We start from the raw sequence: 24,076 nt of genomic DNA, 5'->3' as shown, positions 1-24,076 counted from the left end.
TTTTGTGAGGGTTTGATTAGATTAGATTAAACAAGTCTTAAATACTAGGGTTTAATTATTACTATTTACAAACAAGTCCCCCAATTAAGTTCAAAATTAAAATATAAGGGGGGGGGGGAGTGGGGTCGGCCTAATGGCCATGGGATGAGTTCCCGGGCTCGTGTTTTGCAAAAGCGTGTGTTCGTGGCTCGTTTCAAGTGCTGTTTAAATGTACCGAAAGCCCGGAACGCTAAACCGATCGTTAAAACGCAACCAAACGTTTAATTTATTAAAAACCCAATAAATTAAATATTTTTGAAAAGTTAATAATTATTAAAATAATTATTACAATAAACCCGAGCGTTTCGTTGCTCGAAAAGTAGTTTTTCAAACCGTAACGTTTTTATCGTATTTCTTTATCCGAAATATATTTATCGATTAATATTAACCATATTAATTTAAATAGCCCTCCAAGGATCACGTATGCATTTAATACACTTAAACACACAAAAAGTCAAATAATCACCATTAAATCAACTAACGGACAGTTAACAGAGGTGACGGAAAAAGCAGGGTTGTTACACAGTTACTGTCTCCCTCGTATAGTATTCGGATGCAGGGGATGCATCATTCAACTATACTACATAAATAGTAACTACTTGAACCAGGAAGACTCATTCCTACCTCCTGCCTAACTTACAAATTTGTAATAGCTACACGAATCATAATGTAATTCAGTTACCGAGCTACACAAATCGTTGATGGTAATATCAACTACCGAGCTACACAAATCATAGCTGACATTCAGGGTGGCCACAACAAAGTCACACATCATATCACAATTTATCATATACTAACAATTCAGGTGATCAAGCCAAGTCAACATTAGCATAACCCGCTACTAGATACTTATAAACATTAGGATAGTCTCACTCACCTGATATCAGCAAGCACTCAAAAATCTAATGTTACTGAGCCTTTTCATTTGCTTTATCACCTGAGAACATCATATATCGAGTTAGTACACTTTTATCAATCATATTTTTTCATTAGAATACTTTAAAACATTTAAACACATCATATGGGTCAAGATGTCACTTAACCCGTTCACAGAATCGAGTCTGGGGCACAAGACATGGTACACGCGAATAACCGGACAGACATATCAAAATCATCATTTTATTATACTCATATGTTATATTTGTTTTTACATGCAAAATGAAGCATTATACGCATGTATGAGTCTCAAATCGCACCATAAACGCTTCGCACGCGTGCTAAAAATCTCACACTTGTGGCTGAAATGTCATTAATTATGGTAATGTCATTAAGTATGGTCACTCGTAAGGTTGAGGGTCATTCAGTATGGAAATGTCATTAAGTATGGTCACTCGTACTTGAGGGTCATTAAGTATGGTCACTCATACGATTGAGCTGTCAAACGCGTGGGAGCTGAAAAACAGCACCAGTTTGCTGATTTTGTGTTTTTTACACCCAAAACTCGATTTATGCTTGTTTTGGTCGATCCAAAGGCTCAATAATATCATATAACACATATGTAAGCTATTACAACCACTATTTCATCAAAACGAACACATCTAAGCTACTCAAGCCTTAGTCCATCTTTTTTATAAAACTTAATAAAACCCCATTTTGAATCAACCAAAATTTGAGATGCTTACTTTGTTGATTTAGGTTTAAGAGAAGCAGTAGATGTTTTAGGGCTCTTGATAAGCCAAAATGGATAAAAGTGAATGTACAGGAGTATATCTTCATTTAGCGGTTTCTTCACTGTGAGAAAACCTCTTCCGTCTAACATACAGGTAGTTACCACTTATCTGAAACCCAGTATCCCTCATAACTTATGCATTCTAAGTCCAATTTACAAAAGGACACCTGTTGTGTGACCCTTGTCACAAAATGTATATAATCACATGCTCAAATACTTACAATCATAAAATCACAATTAAACATACATAAGGCTAAAATGTTCATTTTACCTAGGGTCAAAATTCTAAGGCTGTTAGATGTAGCAGTTATGTAGTTGGGCTATTGAAATGGGTTACCCCCTATATAAGTCCAACCATTCTTAACATTAACAGAGTTAATCTAATATAATATCTTAAATAATATGTGATAATGTGATATGCTTTTCTAAGTAAAGTTTTATTCTAGAAACCTAATGGTGAAAGGTACCGGACGCTAAAGTAACACTTAGTGGGTACTAAGGTGGTTGATAATTCCACGGTTGTAATACCTTAGCTTTTTTCGTTAAGCTTTGTTAACTGTCCGTTAAGTATTTAACGGTGTTTACTTTCGATTCGTGTATTTAATTGGATTAAATGCATGCATGAGTTCATGATGAACTAACATGTTTAATATATAATTATATTAGCCGGAAAACTTATTTCATGTTTTGAAATACTGAAAATACGATACGGTTTTAAAAACTGCAACTGAGGTCTCACGAGACTGCGAAACGTCTGATTTCTGATAAAATAATTATTTTTAATAATTATTACTTTTAATAAAACTTAATTAATTTATTATTTATTTAATGAGTTAAACCCGGTGGGTTGCTTTTTAACGATCGATTAACATTCCGGAATCACGGTACGGTTAACGGCACTCGAAACGGACCACTGCATATACACTAGCTAACAAAACGAGCCTAGAACCAACCCATGTGGGCCATTCGGCCGAACCACCCCAAGTCCCCCTTAATTTTGTGATTTGGGCTTATATTAATCTAGTGGGTTGTTGTTTAAGGCCCTAGACTTAATTATAACTAGCAAGGATTAAACTGTAACCCTCATTCTCACCCTGATAGTCGACTTCTGCTCTCTCTCCCTCCCTCCTTGTGGCCGTCGACCTCACACACACACACACACCATACACACACTCAAAACTCAAAATTGGAACAAGTCTTGTGCTTCAAAGTTGTTCGTTGCTTCGTTCTACGTCTAGCATTGTGCTTTGATTTTGCTAGAAAGGTATAATAACTAACACTAGAATTTATAAAACTGATTTTTATTGTTATTATGATGAATTAGATGTTCTATTGCTCAATTGGTCGGGATTGTGTATGTAACTAGTCGTTATTTTGAATCGAATTTGATAGCTATGCTACTGGTTTTGTAAATTTATTTGCTGTAATTGAAAAGTGTTTAGATGGATAGCTATTGAAAAACTATTGAACTTTCTCGCTTGAATCGCATGATTTCGTTTTGTATAGACTAAATTATGATCGTTTGAAGTTTCGATATGTAATTGTGCTATAAAACTAAAACTGCAATTTGTGTCTTATGACTTGGCTTATGAACTGATGCTAGATGGATAGAAAATTGAAAAACACATAAAATGGACTAGGATATCATAGTAAACAGATTTGTAAAAGTCATTTTATGATTACTTGAATGTTCGTGTTACAACGTGTTGACTAGTAAGTTATTCATGGACCAAACGACCACTTAACATGCTTTTTTCTATCCAAGATTTTGTATTCTGTAAAGTGCATGATTATTAATTAATGTTTCATGTAGACTTCACATGTTAAATGTTTCTATATGTTTGTATATTCGAACCTGAAAACGACTACCTGAATGGGAACGAATCTGTCTATTTTGTACAAATAATTGAATAGTATGAAGTATGAGTTGAATTGGACTTTGTGCTTCTGGTATGTTGTAATATGTATATTTCTTAGCATATCTTGTTTACATGTCTATCTCTGAAACTCTTATTTACTATGTGTTGTATGCGTGCCGAAAACGAATGTCTGAATTCTGTCTAAATTAGAAAGTTCGATAAGTTGGTTAAAACTGTACAAAGTGGTTACATGTTTTTCTTTGATTATTTTACCACTGATAATTTGAGATGTTTAGAGTCATCTCAAATTGGCCGTTTGTTAATTGCTATTTTTAAAGATTAAATGAGAATTAAAATGAAACTGATGCGCAAACACAAACTAAACTTGAATGTTTTGCATGCTACGTGAGTTCTAGGAATCGTATGATAGTGTGTTTGGTATTTTTAGAAATCTTATAATATGAACTTATGATCTAGAGTTGTTCATAATTTTTTGATGTGTCATTTGTAAACTGTGACGATCGCTCCCAATCCATATGGACGAACACGTCATTCATTGATTTCATTGCGAGGTATTTGACCTCTATATGATACGTTTTGTAAACATTGCATTCTTTTCAAAAGGTACACAATAAATGAATATCAATTTCTAAGGTTTTCAACGTTTGATGATTTCTACATATAGACAATCACAATAAATAATAGTTTACCATAATACATCCGTTGACAATGAAGTCAAAATAAGATACACGGTGATGATTTTGTGAATACAAAGTTTTCTTGAATAAAGCATGTATGACTCCATGCACATAGCTTGTATCACATATAAGCAGACAGCGGAAGACTTCTAGAAACCTGAGAATAAACATGCTTAAAAGTGTCAACACAAAGGTTGGTGAGTTCATAGTTTTAATGTTGCGCATAATCTGTATATAAAGGTGGATCACAAGATTTCAGTTGTTCAATCCAGAAACATTTATCAAAATATTCTACGAAATTGAGCACCCTGGTAACTAAACTTAATGTATATATATATTTTATACCCTTTGTATAATCATCTTAATAATACACGCAAACCAATGTGTACGCTTCTCAAATAGCATACGTCCGTTAAAAGGCTAGTGCTCTAGCTCGGACGGGGATATCAAGCCCTATGGATCCATATACTACTACTCGCGCCCACCAGTTCTTATAACTGGCAGTTAACAGTTACCAAAGCTAAGGGATTTTCGGTTCAAACTCAGTGTAGAATTTAGTATGTACTTGTATCCATTGCGTTTAAAATAAAGTGCATGTATTCTCAGCCCAAAAATATATATTGCAAAAGCAATTAAAAAGGGATCAATGAAACTCACCTTAGCAGCATATAAAGTCGTTCACCAAAATGTGATCGAAACTCGGATTACCAAATAACCGTAGATCTCAACCTAGAGAACATATGTTGGTCAATAAATGTCTATCAAGCTAGGTCAGTTCATAGTGTATCACAATCCTAATGCTCGATATCGACATACAAAAGTTATCCAAAGTCGTTTCAAAAAGTCAATTTTGACAGTTGTTTAACAAAACGAGACGTACCTTATATAAGGATTCATTTACTCGGTTGGTAATATTCAAAAATCCAATTTATCAATCTCGTAAACAAGTTGTTTAAATCTTAATTGCAGATTCAAAAGCAATTTCAATTAACGTCAATCATAATTCAGTTGATCATATCTTTTAACCCATTCATCGAATTTATTCGATATCTAAATGAAAAGTTATTGATTTTTCGCCAGCTTTCCGAAAACATGTATATCATATACCTTTTACTAGTAATATATGTATTTAATTCATGATTCATTATAAACTGTTTACCGACGAAATTTAGTATACAAGTATGTATAAATATATATTCGAGCACTAGACATGGATACACTATTAATATATAATAGATCAGATATAAATGCTTACATATCAATATTGTGATTTAATATTGTAGGAAGGTACGTAGACGTAACGGAGATGATAAACACTAGATTTGATTCACAAATATACCCCCGAACATTACCCATAACCTCCTTGGCAATAACCCATAATTTCCTTAGCTTTATCCCGCTCAAAAAACTTGTTTGGAATTTATTCGAGCAAAACCTCGTCGTAGTATTTTATGTGTAATACTAATAATAAGAATAATATTAATAATAATAAGATTTAATATTATTAATATTCTTAATAATAATAATAATAATAATAATAATAATAATAATAATAATAATAATAATAATAATAATAATAATAATATAATAACTAAATAAATACGGAGTAATGGAATGAATTAGAAACAGATATGCTCGAGCTTTTATAGGTGTGGCCTGAATTCAGACCCCATGCGATCGCATGGTTCTGAAGGCTATTTGCCATGCGATCGCATGGCCCGTTTTTCCAGCTCACATATTTTTGTAATTTAGCTCGTCGACATAATTTAATATAATATATATAATATATTTAATTTATATAATTAATTATATATTATATTAAATTCACATGCATAGTTGACTTGTAATTTTTGTTCCGATAAGTCGTACGTTGTCACTCGACTTATGTCCTGGTTCCGGTTTTTCGAACGCCCTTTCGTACGCTGAGAAAACTAGTACATTACATTTTGGGACACGTACCTTAGTCAAAATATAGCCTTAAATTATCCCTAAATTATATCACTCAAAATATAACTTATACATTTGAGTGTTTTGGTCATTTACTTCTATAAATCATCGTCTCGCTATTTGTTAAAATACATTTTAAAATAGTGTTACTGTAGCAATTCACTGTAGCAAGTAGTGATTTTCAAAAACACTGTAGCATTTTGGGTACTGTAGCAATTTGAAAATACTGTAGCAAATTAGTGTTTTCTGGGTTCATCTTAAACGCTTTAGTTAACTTATCTGAATATCAATCGAATCAATAAACAAATGTTACTATCGTTTACTAAATAACTTGAAATTATATATATGTATATATCTTTTTAATATACATAAATCAGTTTTTAAATACATATTGGAAGTTATTTATAATTAATTTTAATAATAAATATTTCAACTTATCATATATATTCAAATAGGTATTTAAATCAATAAGTTTAATGTACGGTATCAAACAATTAATACATCGTTACATTTTCAAGTTATAGTATATATGTATCTATTTACATATAATTGTTCACGAATCGTCGAAAACAACCGAAGGGTATTTAAATATATAAAAGTAGTTCAAAAATTTTGAGATTCAGTTTTACAGACTTTGCTTATCGTGTCAGAAATGTTAATCATACAAAGATTAAGTTTAAATTTGGTCAGAAATTTCAGGGTCATCACATAAACTATGCTTGTCCGATTGCATGACTGCTAAGAAAACGTTCGATAGCTAAACTAGTAAGCGTTATTTGATTAAACGACTATGTGTAACTTATAAGTTGACATTGGTTTGACTTTATGATAAAATTGGAATGACCAACTAATATAGTTGACCTAGGTTGACCACTTTGACCAAGTTTGGTTTTTGTTGACTTGCTTGACTAGTTGACTTTTGTGTTGACTTTTACTATACGATTACGTCGGTCTGAGCAATAGAACCACTGTTCTGTGAGCCTGTCTTTTGAAATAAAACTTATGTAACTATAAATGGTACATTTATGTTGCATTACTTGGTCGTTGTAATTCGGCTACTGTTGCTTGTGATTTGTTAAGTGCACTCAAGGTGAGTCTACAGTCCCATACATTTTTACTTTTTGGGATGAGATAACATGCTGATTTTAAACTGTTTTACGCATTATACACGAGTACAAAAACTGAACATACACTGTGAGTTTGATCCAAAAGCCTCTAGCTTGAATATATTAATTACTTTGTAAGGCTCGAACTATAAGGACGGTACCGTAGGTTTGACAAACCTCACTCAACAAACTAGGGTGTTTATAAATTTGTTACCGAATGCTTGATCAGCGTCTGCAATATGGGGTAAAGGAAGACGTGTAGCGCATTTCAGTTATCCGCGGGTTAAAGCTTTATATTCAAGTGCTCATAATTGTTGTATAACTTTTACTGTTTTGAACTAAATCTCGTGGTCTAGCAAAGATAAAGTGATTTACTTAAACATGTAGATTCACTCAACATTTTTGTTGATCGTTTTCATGTTTTATCTCAGGTTCTTAAAGGCATTAGCTTCCGCATTGCTTTGATGACTATGTGCTTACGTGGTACATACACTGGATTGGAGTCCAGCATGGGTCTTTATGTCAAGAACTACATTAATCGCATTTAAAATTGTTCTTCTTAAATAATGTTATGAATTATTTACTATTGTCAATCATTAAATGTTTTTGAATTATTTTTATTTAATGACAATGATTTTGAAATAAATGCGATTACTTTTCGAAAAACGTCTCATATATAGGGCGTGACCGTTAACTGTGGGACCAGGAGTTAATATTCCGTTAGTATGTTCTGACGGGGTTTTACAACAATCCTTTCATCTTTGTTTAGAAAACTGGTTTCGGAATGACTCAGTTACAATATAAGTTAATAATTTTGCTTTATTATATCGTATCAAAGATACTCTAAAACCAGGCCGAGGACAATACCTAATTATATCCCATATCCAAATTTTAAGACCATGTTTATAAAATTGTTCGATGGTTTAATGTACTCTACTTGTTCCTCGAGATTATTTTACAGAAACATGTGAGTAAAAATTATTCTCATTATCGATACTTCGACATTTGGTAGCTGGAGGTGTTAGGGTTTTTGCTCGTCGGTTTGATAATCGAGGGATGAAATACTTAAGTGTTTGGTAAAAAGAACCACCAAACATACGACAATCCTTTTAAATGGTGGAAAATGGTAAACTGGATGAAAATACCCGTCACATGTAACTCACATGATGACACTTAACGGCCAATTTGGTCGGTCGTTTGACGGAGGAATTCGGATTGCAAAATTTTGATTAAAAAAATGATACTAAAGGCAAAAAAAACTCGAGGGACGCTATTAGCAATTTGAGATATAATACAGGGATCAACGGAGCAAAAAAGTATGTTCAATTAGCTTAGTTTATTGAAGTTTTACTTATCCTCAAAGCCTAAATAATATGTATATATAGGAGTTTTAAAGCAAGTATACATAAAAAAAAAAAAGTTATTGTTTATTTGTTTCCCTGAAAAAACAAGAGTAAATGAATAAAGTCAAAATTGCTGAAATGGTCCTTGTGGTTTGTACTAACATGCTGGTTTCGCCCCCATGCTTTTTTTGATTGATTTGGTCCCAGTGATTTGTCAATGTTGCTGATTTCGTCCTTCTGGCTGACGGCCGTTAAAAAAATCCGTTAACGCATGTCACATGCTACGCACACGAGGGTAAATCCGTCTTTTATCTTTCTTTTTTCCTTTTCTTTATTATCTTTATTAGTAAGTCACCTAATCTTCTTCCTCAAACTAATTTATTTTAATCTGATATCTTTCTTCAATCTTCTCCAAATCTATGTTATATATAATAATAAAGTCTTTTTTTGCTAATCATTTTCAAAAAAATTTAAATGGAGAAGAAGTGACCCTTAGATCAAAAATCAACTTTCAATATTAGCCATTAGATTAAGTGATCACTCAACAATTGTCTTTCTCCTCTTTTTTAATTGTTTATTAACAAATTTACCCTCAAAATAGCACGGAGTGAAACCACGGGGGTCTGGTACTCTTCCCATTATCACAAAATTACTGAAACAAATTGAATAAAAATTAACATCTCTCTCTACAATTCTTAAGATAGTGGGACGATGGAAGAGATCAATAGAAGAGAAACCACGAACAATTAGGGTTCTTACAGTGGCAGATGCAGATCGACACTATGTGCATTCGATGATGAACAAATGGCATTTTGATAGAAGATAAACAACGAATAATTAGGGTTCTTACAATAATCGAGAATTTGGTAAACAGAGGTGTATTTTCATCAGTTGGACGTCAACAACAGGTACACTTCTAAGAATTAGAATTGACATATTTGTGAATCGTACATCATTATTTCGAATTTGATCCAATGTTTTGTTAATGAATTGTTGATAATCATGTCACAATTAGTCTGGAATCAAGAACGTTTCATATAATGTCGATAATCAGTTGGGTTTATCGACATGATCTTCAGTGTCGATAATCAGTTGGGTTTATCGAGATGATCTGTAGAAATTATGCATACAAGGTGTTTGATTAAAGGTTTGTGTGAACTGATTATGTGAGGAGTAAATCTATATGAATCTTGAGGAAAACAAAATTGATCCAGTTGATTTTTTTAGTTTTTGATTTGAAATAAATCTTATTCTTTTATACATTATTATTAGGTTTTTAGCGACTTTATCGCTGAATTTTCTGGATCCCTTTACTAATTTTTGTAACTTTTTTTGATGTTGTCGTAGCCACGGGAACAATATAGTCTTACGACTACATGGTAAACGCTTCAGGAAGTCAACCCTTTTTAGTATGATTCCATTCTAAGGTTTTTTACACATGTTCAATCATGTTTGTTAGTGTATGATTTTGTTTTAGTTTCTTTAGGTATATGATTTGTTACTTGCTATCCTTTTAATATATATACAGATTGTTTGTTACAAGTTGCTTCTTAATCATGAATTCAATTTCATGTTGATAAGGGTCTATGCACATAAGGGTTCTATAATTAATGGTGTTAGAGAAGGCAATACGGGTTCGTGATTTATTAAGGAAATGATGGAGATTGTGTCATCGAGCTACGGGTAAGAAACTATACTTATTGGTGGCTTTTGTTATTTTCACTTATAATTTCACTGTAATATGATGTAATATGTTTTTGTTTGGCTATAGTCAAATGAACTAACTTCAAAATATCTGCAGTCAAGTTGGCTCTACGGATTGACTGTTTGAGTTTTTGGATGTGTGCCACTTTTGACCCGTTACAGGTTATGAATAATTTATTTTATGAAAATCCTATCTTTCAGGTAATACTAACTGATAATTGTATGAGGCTTACACAAAAGTAGTGTCATGTGTGCAGATTGTTCATAATGCTTATTTATGACTCTGGATCAAATCAATATTAAACTGTTATTTTGTTTATATATCTTTAAACTGTTTTTTATTCATTTTTTCTACTATCATTGAATTGCAAACACATTATTCTGATATATTTGTTGACATTTGTTATATAAATGCAATAATGTATTTTAGATAGGGAATTTTTTGGCCCATTTTAAACAACTTAATTTGAGTTGGTATAACAGTTTATAGTTTGTAGTTATCGTTTGTATCGAAGTCCGGTATAAGTATTTTTTTTGGTAAATATGATATGATTACACTAATATATGACTATCAAAAATTGGACAATATTGACCCGTATTTCCCATTTTCTTTATAGACAGTCACCCGTTTGACCGAAATGAGAAAAAAACAACCCTAAATGTACCCATCTATTGTAAATGGAGGTTGCTATATATTTATCATTTCTTATTTCTCATTTCTTATAATTTCTGTTTAGTACACAAAATTTTAAATTTCAATTATGTAGTGACCCGAACTTTTCCATGTTTATATATATTAAATGAAATTGTTATTTACATGATTAAGTGTTTCCAACATGTTAAGCAATCAAACTTGTTAAGACTTGATTAAGTGAAATAGATTTCATATAGACAATTGACCACCCAAGTTGACCGGTGATTTACGAACGTTAAAACTTGTAAAAACTATATGATGTTATATATATGGATATATATATAGTTAACATGGTATTATGATAAGTAAACATATCATTAAGTATATTAACAATGAACTACATATGTAAAAACAAGACTACTAACTTAAGGATTTCGAAACGAGGCATATATGTAACGATTATTGTTGTAACGACATTTAATTGTATATATATCATATTAAGATATATTAATACATCATAATATCATGATAATGTAATAATTTAACATCTCTTTAGATATAATAAACAATGGGTTAACAACATTTAACAAGATCGTTAACCTAAAGGTTTCAAAACAACATTTACATGTAACGACTAACGATGACTTAACGACTCAGTTAAAATGTATATACATGTTGTGTTTTAATATGTATTCATACACTTTTGAAAGACTTCAAGACACTTATCAAAATACTTCTACTTAACAAAAATTCTTACAATTACATCCTCGTTCAGTTTCATCAACAATTCTACTCGTATGCACCCGTATTCGTACTCGTACAATATATAGCTTTTAGATGTATGTACTATTGGTATATACACTCCAATGATCAGCTCTTAGTAGCCCATGTGAGTTACCTAACACATGTGGGAACCATCATTTGGCAACTAGCATGAAATATCTCATAAACTGGTTATAATCATTATGACCCTACTAGTTACATTTACACAAATCGAGCATGGTGATTTGGGACTACGCTACCCAAATCCTAATCGAGTACAAAAGCAAGATCTTCTAAAGCAACCTAGCCAAGATCTCTAATCCCCATGCTTACCCGAGCCGCCATCACGCGAACCTATAAAAATATCAACAACGAGAGGGTAAGCTAATGCTTAGTGAATGTAAAGATACTATACACATACATATGCATAAAATGGCTACGCATCACCAAGCATCATAATAACACATACCGTATCCGCATGGTAAACAAACTACAAAAGAGCACAATACACAAAGTAGCTACACGCTACGTAATCACCAAGCTAACGCCACAAGATTAGCTACAACACAACAATAAGTACATACGCGTATACAATAAATATAATCATCAATATTGATAAGGTTATCCCCTTAACCCAAACCACATGAAGGTTGGCCGAACTACCCGGACCTTAGTGAATTCGCACTACCCGAGATTCACTTCCTTCACCACTTCTATAACCGAGGTTGGCCGAACTACCCGAGCCTTAGTGAATTCGCACAACCCGAAATTCACCACCTCATCACCAAGATGACCGAAACAATCTGAGTTATCATGAATCCGCACTAACCGAGATTCATTTCCTCAACAACAAATGCTAGTAACCCATCGCCAAAAGGGTTATCCAAAACGCTAGCCAATTCACAACAACAAGGGTAAAAACCCACAACGCATAAGCGTATCACATGGACCCGAAGCACAAGGCCCATTCTCTCACACGAACATAGAGTAAACCCGAACAAGGGTCACCCTACACACACGCACCCATTTTACACATACACATGTGCATATTAAATTTACACTCACCTTGTCGCCTTGATGAATGCAACCGAACAATCCGCAACTCGATAATGGAATGTACCTATTCCATTATCACATAACAAATAACACAATTATGGTGGATTTGCAAACCAACCCAAAATCGACAACTAGTGCAATTTCGACCCAATTGCACTTTCAAGCACATACCGCGCCCAAACTAACCCATAATCACTAACACTAGCGACAATGGTCCTAATAAGCCAATTAAACCTGAACACAAGTGTTAAACACTTGTCTTGCCCAAGTTGACACCAAAACTCTAATTTTGACCCATTTCAAAATTAGTCAACCGAATGAACCCTAAAGGCTTCCAACACCTCAATAATCACTAAATACTAGTGATTACACCCATTTGCAAGTCTTACAAGCTTACACTTGTTCACCAAACCCAAAACCCACCAATAACAACAATAAACCCGAATCTTGGTGTTAATCTTCAATTAACAACTAAATGGGTTCCATCTATGAACATACAAGCCAAAAGCCCCAAATTTGAATGATGAACACGAAAATGAAATTCGGAGTTAGAGCTTACCGCTAGTATCACCTTATAGTTAAGTACGAGGAGAACAAACTTGTCTCTTACGCTTTCGATCAAAACCCGCTTCTTCCTTTCCAAAAATCCCTCTGAATCAATTGGGGTGTTTGAGTTTTTAAGAGAAAATGAAGAAGAAAAGGAAAAAGATAAAAAGGAAATGAAATGGATGGATGACATTAAGATCTCAAATCTGGCTCAAACGCGAAATGACCAAAATGCCCTTGAACATCTTTTAAAATCACAAAACTGGTACCAGTCCGCCTAGATGGCCGCGCCGCGACCACAATCGTCGCGCTGCAACCTATAACGTATTCTGGTGGTTTCCTTAACATGCTTCCTGGAATTGAAATCAGCTGAATGCCGCGCCACGACAGCCTTCTCCGCGCCGCGAGATAAACCGTGGTCTGGTGCCCTTGTTTACATGCCTCCTGATCCTGATTCTAGTTAATTGCCGTGTCGCGGCCTCCTATGTCGCACCGCGACATACAACATGACCTGACTCATTTTCTCATATCCAAGACTTTAACCCTCGAACATGCCCCGAAGCCTTCATACACCTATCGTACATACACGATACACCTATAAATCATATATGGGGAAAACGGGGTGTTACACATCAAAGTAAACATCAAGTATTAGTAGCCTGGTTTAAATCACTCGGTAAGTCATATGCAATATAGTAGTGGATTGAATGGTGGAGAAGAAAGAAAAGAAAGCTCCAAGTCAAATGACCCTTTACTTCCTCTTCTGTCGGGTATGAAACGTAGGTCCATCGCTCTTAGACTTAGCTAGTTCCGCCTCAAGTGCGGCGATCCTAGTAGCCTGTCCTTCCGTTCGATCCTCTAGGTCAGAGAACCTCGCCTCGATCTCATACAAATAGTCGTTCATAGATCTAACTCTTTCCCGCAACCTATCAATCACATCCGGATGTGGATAAGTTCTTATAGCATCACTGAGAGCATTAACCCGATCTCGTACATGCAGGTTCCTATTGGTGTGGATCAGGTCCATGGCAAGAAGCTTGACTGGATGATTGGTATCTGATGAGGTGCAAGATTAAGGGGTGCCGGAGCAGGTGTCGGTTCGGGTGTTACACTTGAATTGCTTGAGTTTTTTAAAACCTGCGACATCTATCTCAACAGTACAAGAATGGGTAGTAAAACAGATTAGTTAATCACCAAGTGTTAGTCATAAATAATCATGTATGACTAAGTCCGGGTCGCAGTCTAGACTCGCTAAAGTGTTCCAATGACTCAATTAGACACACTAATGCAAATCATAGCTCCCTACGAACCATTAGCTCTGATACCATCTGTAACACCCCGCCAAATTTCCATCTGATGGCGTATTAATCATAGGTCCCACAGTTAACAGTTAAGCCCTCTATATGAGATATTTCAAAGCAATCGCATTTAATTTTGTTAAAAAGTTGACTTTCAAAACACAAGTCAGTAAATCCAAAATAAGAATACCATTGTGATCGTAACCACAAACCAATAGTATTAAACATATGCAAAGTTTTAAATGCGTAAGTAGAAATTGTCTTTATTAAAACATGCTGACTCCTCGGCCAGAACATAACATCAAACACAGCGGAAGCATATACCTCTTAAGGACCTGAGAATACAAACACGCAAAAACAGGTCAACAATAATGTTGGTGAATCCACAGGTTTAATTATATAACAGGGTCTGAAAACAGTTATCAAAAAATAGTTTAATTTCTTTGACCATAAGTTTTTAATATGCATAACCCGAAGTTGCAAAATGTTACATAATCTATGAGCACCTGAATACTAACAATGACTAGAGTATAGAACCCACTACACTCCCTTTACCCCATAAAAATGTTATACACTTGTTCGAGTGTATTTAATGTTCAAAGTAAATGTGCCACAGTTAATATTGTTTGGGCGAGGTTTGTCTAACCTAACGGATCCGTCCATCTAAATTGTGCTTACCCGAAGGTAATAAAAGTATTGAAGCTAGGGGCTTTGTGAACAAAACTTGGTACGTATAATAAGTACTCGTGTTAAATATAAAAGCATTTGTAAAATGTATGAGTAACAGCGTGTATTCTCATCCCAGAAAACAGTAACTAAAAGTGGGACTGTAGACTCGCCTTTGGATAGCTCTTGAACAAACGTAAGCAAATAACTTGTATAATTTATATCCGAGTAAAGCAACCTAAGTATACATATATAGGTTGGTCATTATTAATGTCTTATAATATAGTGGTTTCATAGAGTAAGTTATCTTATTGTTCGACTCGACTCGTTTCAAAGTAAAAGTTAACTAATTCATGCAAGTCAAACAAAGTCAACCAAAGTCAAACCAAAAGTCAAACTTGGTCAAGGTGGTCAACTAAAGTCAACATCAGTATGTTCATGTCAAACGTTGGTCAAAATGTCAAACCTAAGTCAACAAACACATTTCAGATCATAATTAGTCAAATACGCAATCACAGATTAACGTTATGCATAACGTTCATGTACATGTTGCAAACAACGCATATTATCTCATAGCACATAATACACGGTAATATATCAAACTCCAGATCACAAGTAGACTCAAAATTGATTATAAAAAGTCCAGCCAGGGCCTCATACGATGTCTACAAGTTAGGTTTCAGAAAAGGTACATTTATGGTTCATTAAATCAGTTTCTGACTGCGCATCAATCTCGTAATGGCTATAACCGGAGCTAGGGACATGAAATTAATGAAAGGTCAATGTCCATAGTTTAAGGAAAGTCAAATTATCACATATCCGAAAATGAGCAACTTTTGTTTAGCCACATGGTACAGTTAATTAAGTCAAGTTCAACATTCTGTTTCAGCTCAATTCAGAATTTATCAAAACTATGACCTTAGTGTGCACAATGTATCAAGTTTCAGAGGTTGAAATAAACTAGACATTTATCAATAACATGTAAAGATTCATTATCCAGAAGTCCAAGGTCTCAAATCATGCACAACTCAACTTATAGAGCAAAAGATGCATACGTTACAGATTTGGACAGCATACAAGTTACTATGTTCGCACGCACATTACGGAAGCTTCACAAATCCAAATAATGCAAAGCATAGATGAAAAGTTATCTACAAAAAGTAAATTTTCCAGATATGCAAAGACCTAATACAAAATCACACTTCAAATAGCCTTAAACATTTATTTTAAATTACCGCGCAAATAAGGTTTTCATGTTCATTCAATTAAGCATAACGGAAGCTATACAAATCCAAATCGCAAGAAATCCTAGTCTAACTTGAGTGTTTTTAAGTCATATATACAATGGTTAACATGTTATAACACAATTCACAAAGCAAACAACTCAGAAAATTCGGATTCATGGCAAGATCACAATAAAACTTTGATTTAACATATCTAGAGCATACGATAACGAAATCAATTGATTCTTGAGCCTAACGTTATTAATTTTTCAACCTCTTTCCATCTAGATAATAATAATTCACAGAAAACAAATCCATCATGTCAATATCATCAATAAACAATTCGGTTTTCATACAAAACAATCAATATGAACAAATTAACGACTAACAATACATACAAACGCGATGAATCGAGCAATTGACCAACATAAACTATAAAACTTTATCAAATCAGAATTTTTAGAGCTAGGGTTTGTAAAATTACACCTTTGATCGCCAAATAAATTACACCTATGCGTAGAGAATGAATGGAATTGCAATCTTTGTGTTTGAGATTTAATCAAAAAGTCAAAAATTGAAGATATGGTGATGATGGTGATGTCGACAGTTGAGAGGTAGAGGGGAGGGATCGACTGCAGCTTTTTTGTGAGGGTTTGATTAGATTAGGTTAAACAAGTCTTAAATACTAGGGTTTAATTATTACTATTTACAAATAAGTCCCCCAAATAAGCTCAAAATTAAAATATAAAGGGGGGAGTGGGGTCGGCCTAATGGCCCATGGGATGAGTTCCCGGGCTCGTGTTTTGCAAAAGCGTGTGTTCGTGGCTCGTTTCAAGTGCCGTTTAAACGTACCGAAAGTCCGGAACGCTAAACCGATCGTTAAAACGCAACCAAATGTTTAATTTATTAAAAACCCAATAAATTAAATATTTTTGAAAAGTTAATAATTATTAAAATAATTATTACAATAAACCCGAGCGTTTCGTTACTCGAAAAGTAGTTTTTCAAACCATAACATTTTTATCGTATTTCTTTATCCGAAATATATTTATCGATTAATATTAACCATATTAATTTAAATAGCCCTCCAAGGATCACGTATGCATTTAATACACTTAAACACACAAAAAGTCAAATAGTCACCGTTAAATCAACTAACGGACAGTTAACAGAGGTGACGGAAAAAGCAGGGTTGTTACACAGTTACTGTCTCCCTCGCATAGTATTCAGATGCAGGGGATACATCATTCAACTATACTACACAAATAGTAACTACTTGAACCAGGAAGACTCATTCCTACCTCCTGCCTAACTTACAAATTTGTAATAGCTACACGAATCATAATGTAATTCAGTTACCGAGCTACACAAATCGTTGACGGTAATATCAACTACTGAGCTACACAAATCATAGCTGACATTCAGGGTGGCCACAACAAAGTCACACATCATATCACAATTTATCATATACTAACAATTCAGGTGATCAAGCCAAGTCAACATTAGCATAACCCGCTGCTAGATACTTATAAACATTAGGATAGTCACACTCACCTGATATTAGCAAGCACTCAAAAATCTAATGTTACTGAGCCTTTTCATTTGCTTTATCACCTGAGAACATCATATATCGAGTTAGTACACTTTTATCAATCATATTTTTTCATTAGAATACTTTAAAACATTTAAACACATCATATGGGTCAAGATGTCACTTAACCCGTTCACAGAATCGAGTCTGGGGCACAAGACATGGTACACGCGAATAACTGGACAGACATATCAAAATCATCATTTTATTATACTCATATGTTATATTTGTTTTTACATGCAAAATGAAGCATTATACGCATGTATGAGTCTCAAATCGCACCATAAACGCTTCGCGCGCGTGCTAAAAATCTCACACTTGTGGCTGAAATGTCATTAATTATGGTAATGTCATTAAGTATGGTCACTCGTAATGTTGAGGGTCATTCAGTATAGAAATGTCATTAAGTATGATCACTCGTACTTGAGGGTCATTAAGTATGGTCACTCGTACGATTGAGTTGTCAAACGCGTGGGAGCTGAAGAACAGTACCAGTTCGCTGATTTTGTGTTTTTTACACCCAAAAGTCGATTTATGCTTGTTTTGGTCGATCCAAAGGCTCAATAATATCATATAACACATATGTAAGCTATTACAACCACTAATTCATCAAAACAAACACATCTAAGCTAATCAAGCCTTAGTTCATCTTTTTTATAAAACTTAATAAAACCCCATTTTGAATCAACCAAAATTTGAGATGCTTACTTTGTTGATTTAGGTTTAAGAGAAGCAGTAGATGTTTTAGGGCTCTTGATAAGCCAAAATGGATAAAAGTGAATGTACAGGAGTATATCTTCATTTAGCGGTTTCTTCACTGTGAGAAAACCTCTTCCGTCTAACACACAGGTAGTTACCACTTATCTGAAACCCAGTATCCCTCATAACTTATGCATTCTAAGTCCAATTTACAAAAGGACACCTGTTGTGTGACCCTTGTCACAAAATGTATATAATCACATGCTCAAATACTTACAATCATAAAATCACAATTAAACATACATAAGGCTAAAATGTTCATTTTACCTAGGGTCAAAATTCTAAGGCTGTTAGATGTAGCAGTTATGTCGTTGGGCTATTGAAATGGGTTACCCCCTATATAAGTCCAACCGTTCTTAACACTAACAGAGTTAATCTAATATAATATCTTAGATAATATGTGATAATGTGATATGCTTTTGTAAGTAAAGTTTTATTCTAGAAAGCTAATGGTGAAAGGTACCGGAAACTAAAGTAACACTTAGTGGGTACTAAGGTGTTTGATAATTCTACGGTTGTAATACCTTAGCTTTTTTCGTTAAGCTTTGTTAACTGTCCGTTAAGTATTTAACGGTGTTTACTTTCGATTCGTGTATTTAATTGGATTAAATGCATGCATGAGTTCATGATGAACTAACATGTTTAATATATAATTATATTAGCCGGAAAACTTATTTCATGTTTTGAAATACTGAAAATACGATACGGTTTTAAAAACTGCAACTGAGGTCTCACGAGACTCCGAAACGTCTGATTTCTGATAAAATAATTATTTTTAATAATTATTACTTTTAATAAAACTTAATTAATTTATTATTTATTTAATGAGTTAAACCCGGTGGGTTGCGTTTTAATGATCGGTTAACATTCCGGAATCACGGTATGGTTAACGGCACTCCAAACGGACCACTGCATATACACTAGCTAATAAAACGAGCCTAGAACCAACCCATGTGGGCCATTCGGCCGAACCACCCCAAGTCCCCCTTAATTTTGTGATTTGGGCTTATATTAATCTAGTGGGTTGTTGTTTAAGGCCCTAGACTTAATTATAACTAGCAAGGATTAAACTGTAACCCTCATTCTCACCCTGATAGTCGACTTCTGCTCTCTCTCCCTCCCTCTTTGTGGCCGTCGACCTCACACACACACCATACACACACTCAAAACTCGAAATTGGAACAAGTCTTGTGCTTCAAAGTTGTTCGTTGCTTCGTTCTACGTCTAGTATTGTGCTTTGATTTTGCTAGAAAGGTATAATCACTAACACTAGAATTTATAAAACTGACTTTTATTGTTATTATGATGAATTAGATGTTCTATTGCTCAATTGGTCGGGATTGTGTATGTAACTAGTCATTATTTTGAATCGAATTGGAAAGCTATGCTACTGGTTTTGTAAATTTATTTACTGTAATTGAAAAGTGTTTAGATGGATAGCTATTGAAAAACAATTGAACTTTCTCGCTTGAATCGCATGATTTCGTTTTGTATAGACTAAATTATGATCGTTTGAAGTTTCGATATGTAATTGTGCTATAAAACTAAAACTGCAATTTGTGCGTTATGAATTGGCTTATGAACTGATACTAGAAGGATAGAAAATTGAAAAACACATAAAATGGACTAGGATATCATAGTAAACGGATTTGTAAAAGTCATTTTATGATTACTTGAATGTTCGTGTTACAACGTGTTGACTAGTAAGTTATTCATGGACCAAACGACCATTTAACATGCTTTTTGCTATCCAAGATTTTGTATTCTGTAAAGTGCATGATTATTACTTAATGTTTCATGTAGACTTCACATGTTAAATGTTTCTAGATGTTTGTATATTCGAACCTGAAAACGACTACCTGAATGGGAACGAATCTGTCTATTTTGCATAAATAATTGAATAGTATGAAGTATGAGTTGAATTGGACTTTTTGCTTCTGGTATGTTGTAATATGTATATTGCTTAGCATATCTTGTTTACATGTCTATCTCTGAAAGTCTTATTTGCTATGTGTTGTATGAGTGCCGAAACCGAATGTCTGAATTCTGTCTAAATTAGAAAGTCCGACAAGTTGGTTAAAACTGTACAAAGTGGTTACATGTTTTTCTTTGATTATTTTACCACTGATAATTTGAGATGTTTAAAGTCATCTCAAATTGGCCGTTTGTTAATTGTTATTTTTAAAGATTAAATGAGAATTATAATGAAACTGATGCGCAAACACAAACTGAATTTGAATGTTTTGCATGCTACGTGAGTTCTAGGAATCGTATGATAGTGTGCTTGGTCTTTTTAGAAATCTTATAACATGAACTTATGATCTAGAGTTGTTCATAATTTTTTGATGTGTCATTTGTAAACTATGCTTGTCCGATTGCATGACTGCTAAGAAAACGTTCGATAGCTAAACTAGTAAGCGTTATTTGACTAAACGACTATGTGTAACTTATAAGTTGACATTGGTTTGACTTTATGATAAAATTGGAATGACCTACTAATATAGTTGACCTAGGTTGACCACTTTGACCAAGTTTGGTTTTTGTTGACTTGCTTGACTAGTTGACTTTTGTGTTGACTTTTACTATACGATAACGTCGGTCTGAGCAATAGAACCACTGTTCTGTGAGCCTGTCTTTTGAAATAAAACTTATGTAACTATAAATGGTACATTTAGGTTGCATTACTTGGTCGTTGTAATTCGGCTACTGTTGCTTGTGATTTGTCAAGTGCACTCAAGGTGAGTCTACAGTCCCATACATTTTTACTTTTTGGGATGAGATAACATGCTGATTTTAAACTATTTTACGCATTATACACGAGTACAAAAACTGAACATACACTGTGAGTTTGATCCAAAAGCCTCTAGCTTGAATATATTAATTACTTTGTAAGGCTCAAACTATAAGGACGGTACCGTAGGTTTGACAAACCTCACTCAACGAACTAGGGTGTTTATAAATTTGTTACCGAATGCTTGATCAGCGTCTGCAATATGGGGTAAAGGAAGACGTGTAGCGCATTTCAGTTATCCGCGGGTTAAAGCTTTATATTCAAGTGCTCATAATTGTTGTATAACTTTTACTATTTTGAACTAAATCTCGTGGTCTAGCAAAGATAAAGTGATTTACTTAAACATGTAGATTCACTCAACATTTTTGTTGATCGTTTTCATGTTTTATCTCAGGTTCTTAAAGGCATTAGCTTCTGCATTGCTTTGATGACTATGTGCTTACGTGGTACATACACTGGATTGGAGTCCAGCATGGGTCTTTATGTCAAGAACTACATTAAACGCATTTAAAATTGTTCTTCTTAAATAATGTTATGAATTATTTACTATTGTCAATCATTAAATGTTTTTGAATTATTTTTATTTAATGACAATGATTTTGAAATAAATGCGATTACTTTTCGAAAAACGTCTCATATAGAGGGCGTGACTGTTAACTGTGGGACCAGGAGTTAATATTCCGTTAGTATGTTCTGACGGGGTTTTACAACAATCCTTTCGTCTTTGTTTAGAAAACTGGTTTCGGAAAGACTCAGTTACAATATAAGTTAATAATTTCGCTTTATTATATCGTATCAAAGATACTCTAAAACCAGGCCGAGGACAATACCTAATTATATCCCATATCCAAATTTTAAGACCATGTTTATAAAATTGTTCGATGGTTTAATGTACTCTACTTGTTCCTCGAGATTATTTTACAGAAACATGTGAGTAAAAATTATTCTCATTATCGATACTTCGACATTTGGTAGCTGGAGGTGTTAGGGTTTTTACTCGTCGGTTTGATAATCGAGGGATGAAATACTTAAGTGTTTGGTAAAAAGAACCACCAAACATACGACAATCCTTTTAAATGGTGGAAAATGATAAACTGGATGAAAATACCCGTCACATGTAACTCACATGATGACACTTAACGGCCAATTTGGTCGGTCGTTTGACGGAGGAATTCGGATTGCAAAATTTTGATTAAAAAAATGATACTAAAGGCAAAAAAAACTTGAGGGACGCTATTAGCAATTTGAGATATAATACAGGGATCAACGGAGCAAAAAAGTATGTTCAATTAGCTTAGTTTATTGAAGTTTTACTTATCCTCAAAGCCTAAATAATATGTATATATAGGAGTTTTAAAGCAAGTATACATAAAAAAAAAAGTTATTGTTTATTTGTTTCCCTGAAAAAACAAGAGTAAATGAATAAAGTCAAAATTGCTGAAATGGTCCTTGTGGTTTGTACTAAAATGCTGGTTTCGCCCTCTTGCTTTTTTTGATTGATTTGGTCCCAGTGATTTGTCAATGTTGCTGATTTCGTCCTTCTGGCTGACGGCCGTTAAAAAAAATCCGTTAACGCATGTCACATGCTACGCACACGAGGGTAAATCTGTCTTTTATCTTTCTTTTTTCCTTTTCTTTATTATCTTTATCAGTAAGTCACCTAATCATCTTCCTCAAACTAATTTGTTTTAATCTGATATCTTTCTTCAATCTTCTCCAAATCTATGTTATATATAATAATAAAGTCTTTTTTTGCTAATCATTTTCAAAAAAATTTAAATGGAGAAGAAGTGACCCTTAGATCAAAAATCAACTTTCAATATTAGCCATTAGATTAAATGATCACTCAACAATTGTCTCTCTCCTCTTTTTCAATTGTTTATTGACAAATTTACCCTCAAAATAGCACGGAGTGAAACCACGGGGGTCTGGTACTCTTCCCATTATCACAAAATTACTGAAACAAATTGAATAAAAATTTACATCTCTCTCTACAATTCTTAAGATAGTGGGACGATGGAAGAGATCAATAGAAGAGAAACCAAAAATAATTAGGGTTCTTACAGTGGCAGATGCAGATCGACACTATGTGCATTCGGTGATGAACAAATGGCGTTTTGATAGAAGAGAAACAACGAATAATTAGGGTTCTTACAATAATCGAGACTTTGGTAAACAGAGGTGTATTTTCATCAGTTGGACGTCAACAACAGGTACACTTCTAAGAATTAGAATTGACATATTTGTGAATCGTACATCATTATTTCGAATTTGATCCAATGTTTTGTTAATGAATTGTTGATAATCATGTCACAATTAGTCTGGAATCAAGAACGTTTCATATAATGTCGATAATCAGTTGGGTTTATCGACATGATCTTTAGT

This window comes from Rutidosis leptorrhynchoides, chromosome 8, assembly GCF_046630445.1.
Source record: "Rutidosis leptorrhynchoides isolate AG116_Rl617_1_P2 chromosome 8, CSIRO_AGI_Rlap_v1, whole genome shotgun sequence".
In the NCBI taxonomy this organism is placed as follows: Eukaryota; Viridiplantae; Streptophyta; class Magnoliopsida; order Asterales; family Asteraceae; genus Rutidosis; species Rutidosis leptorrhynchoides.
Note: the sequence above shows the minus strand (reverse complement) of the source record.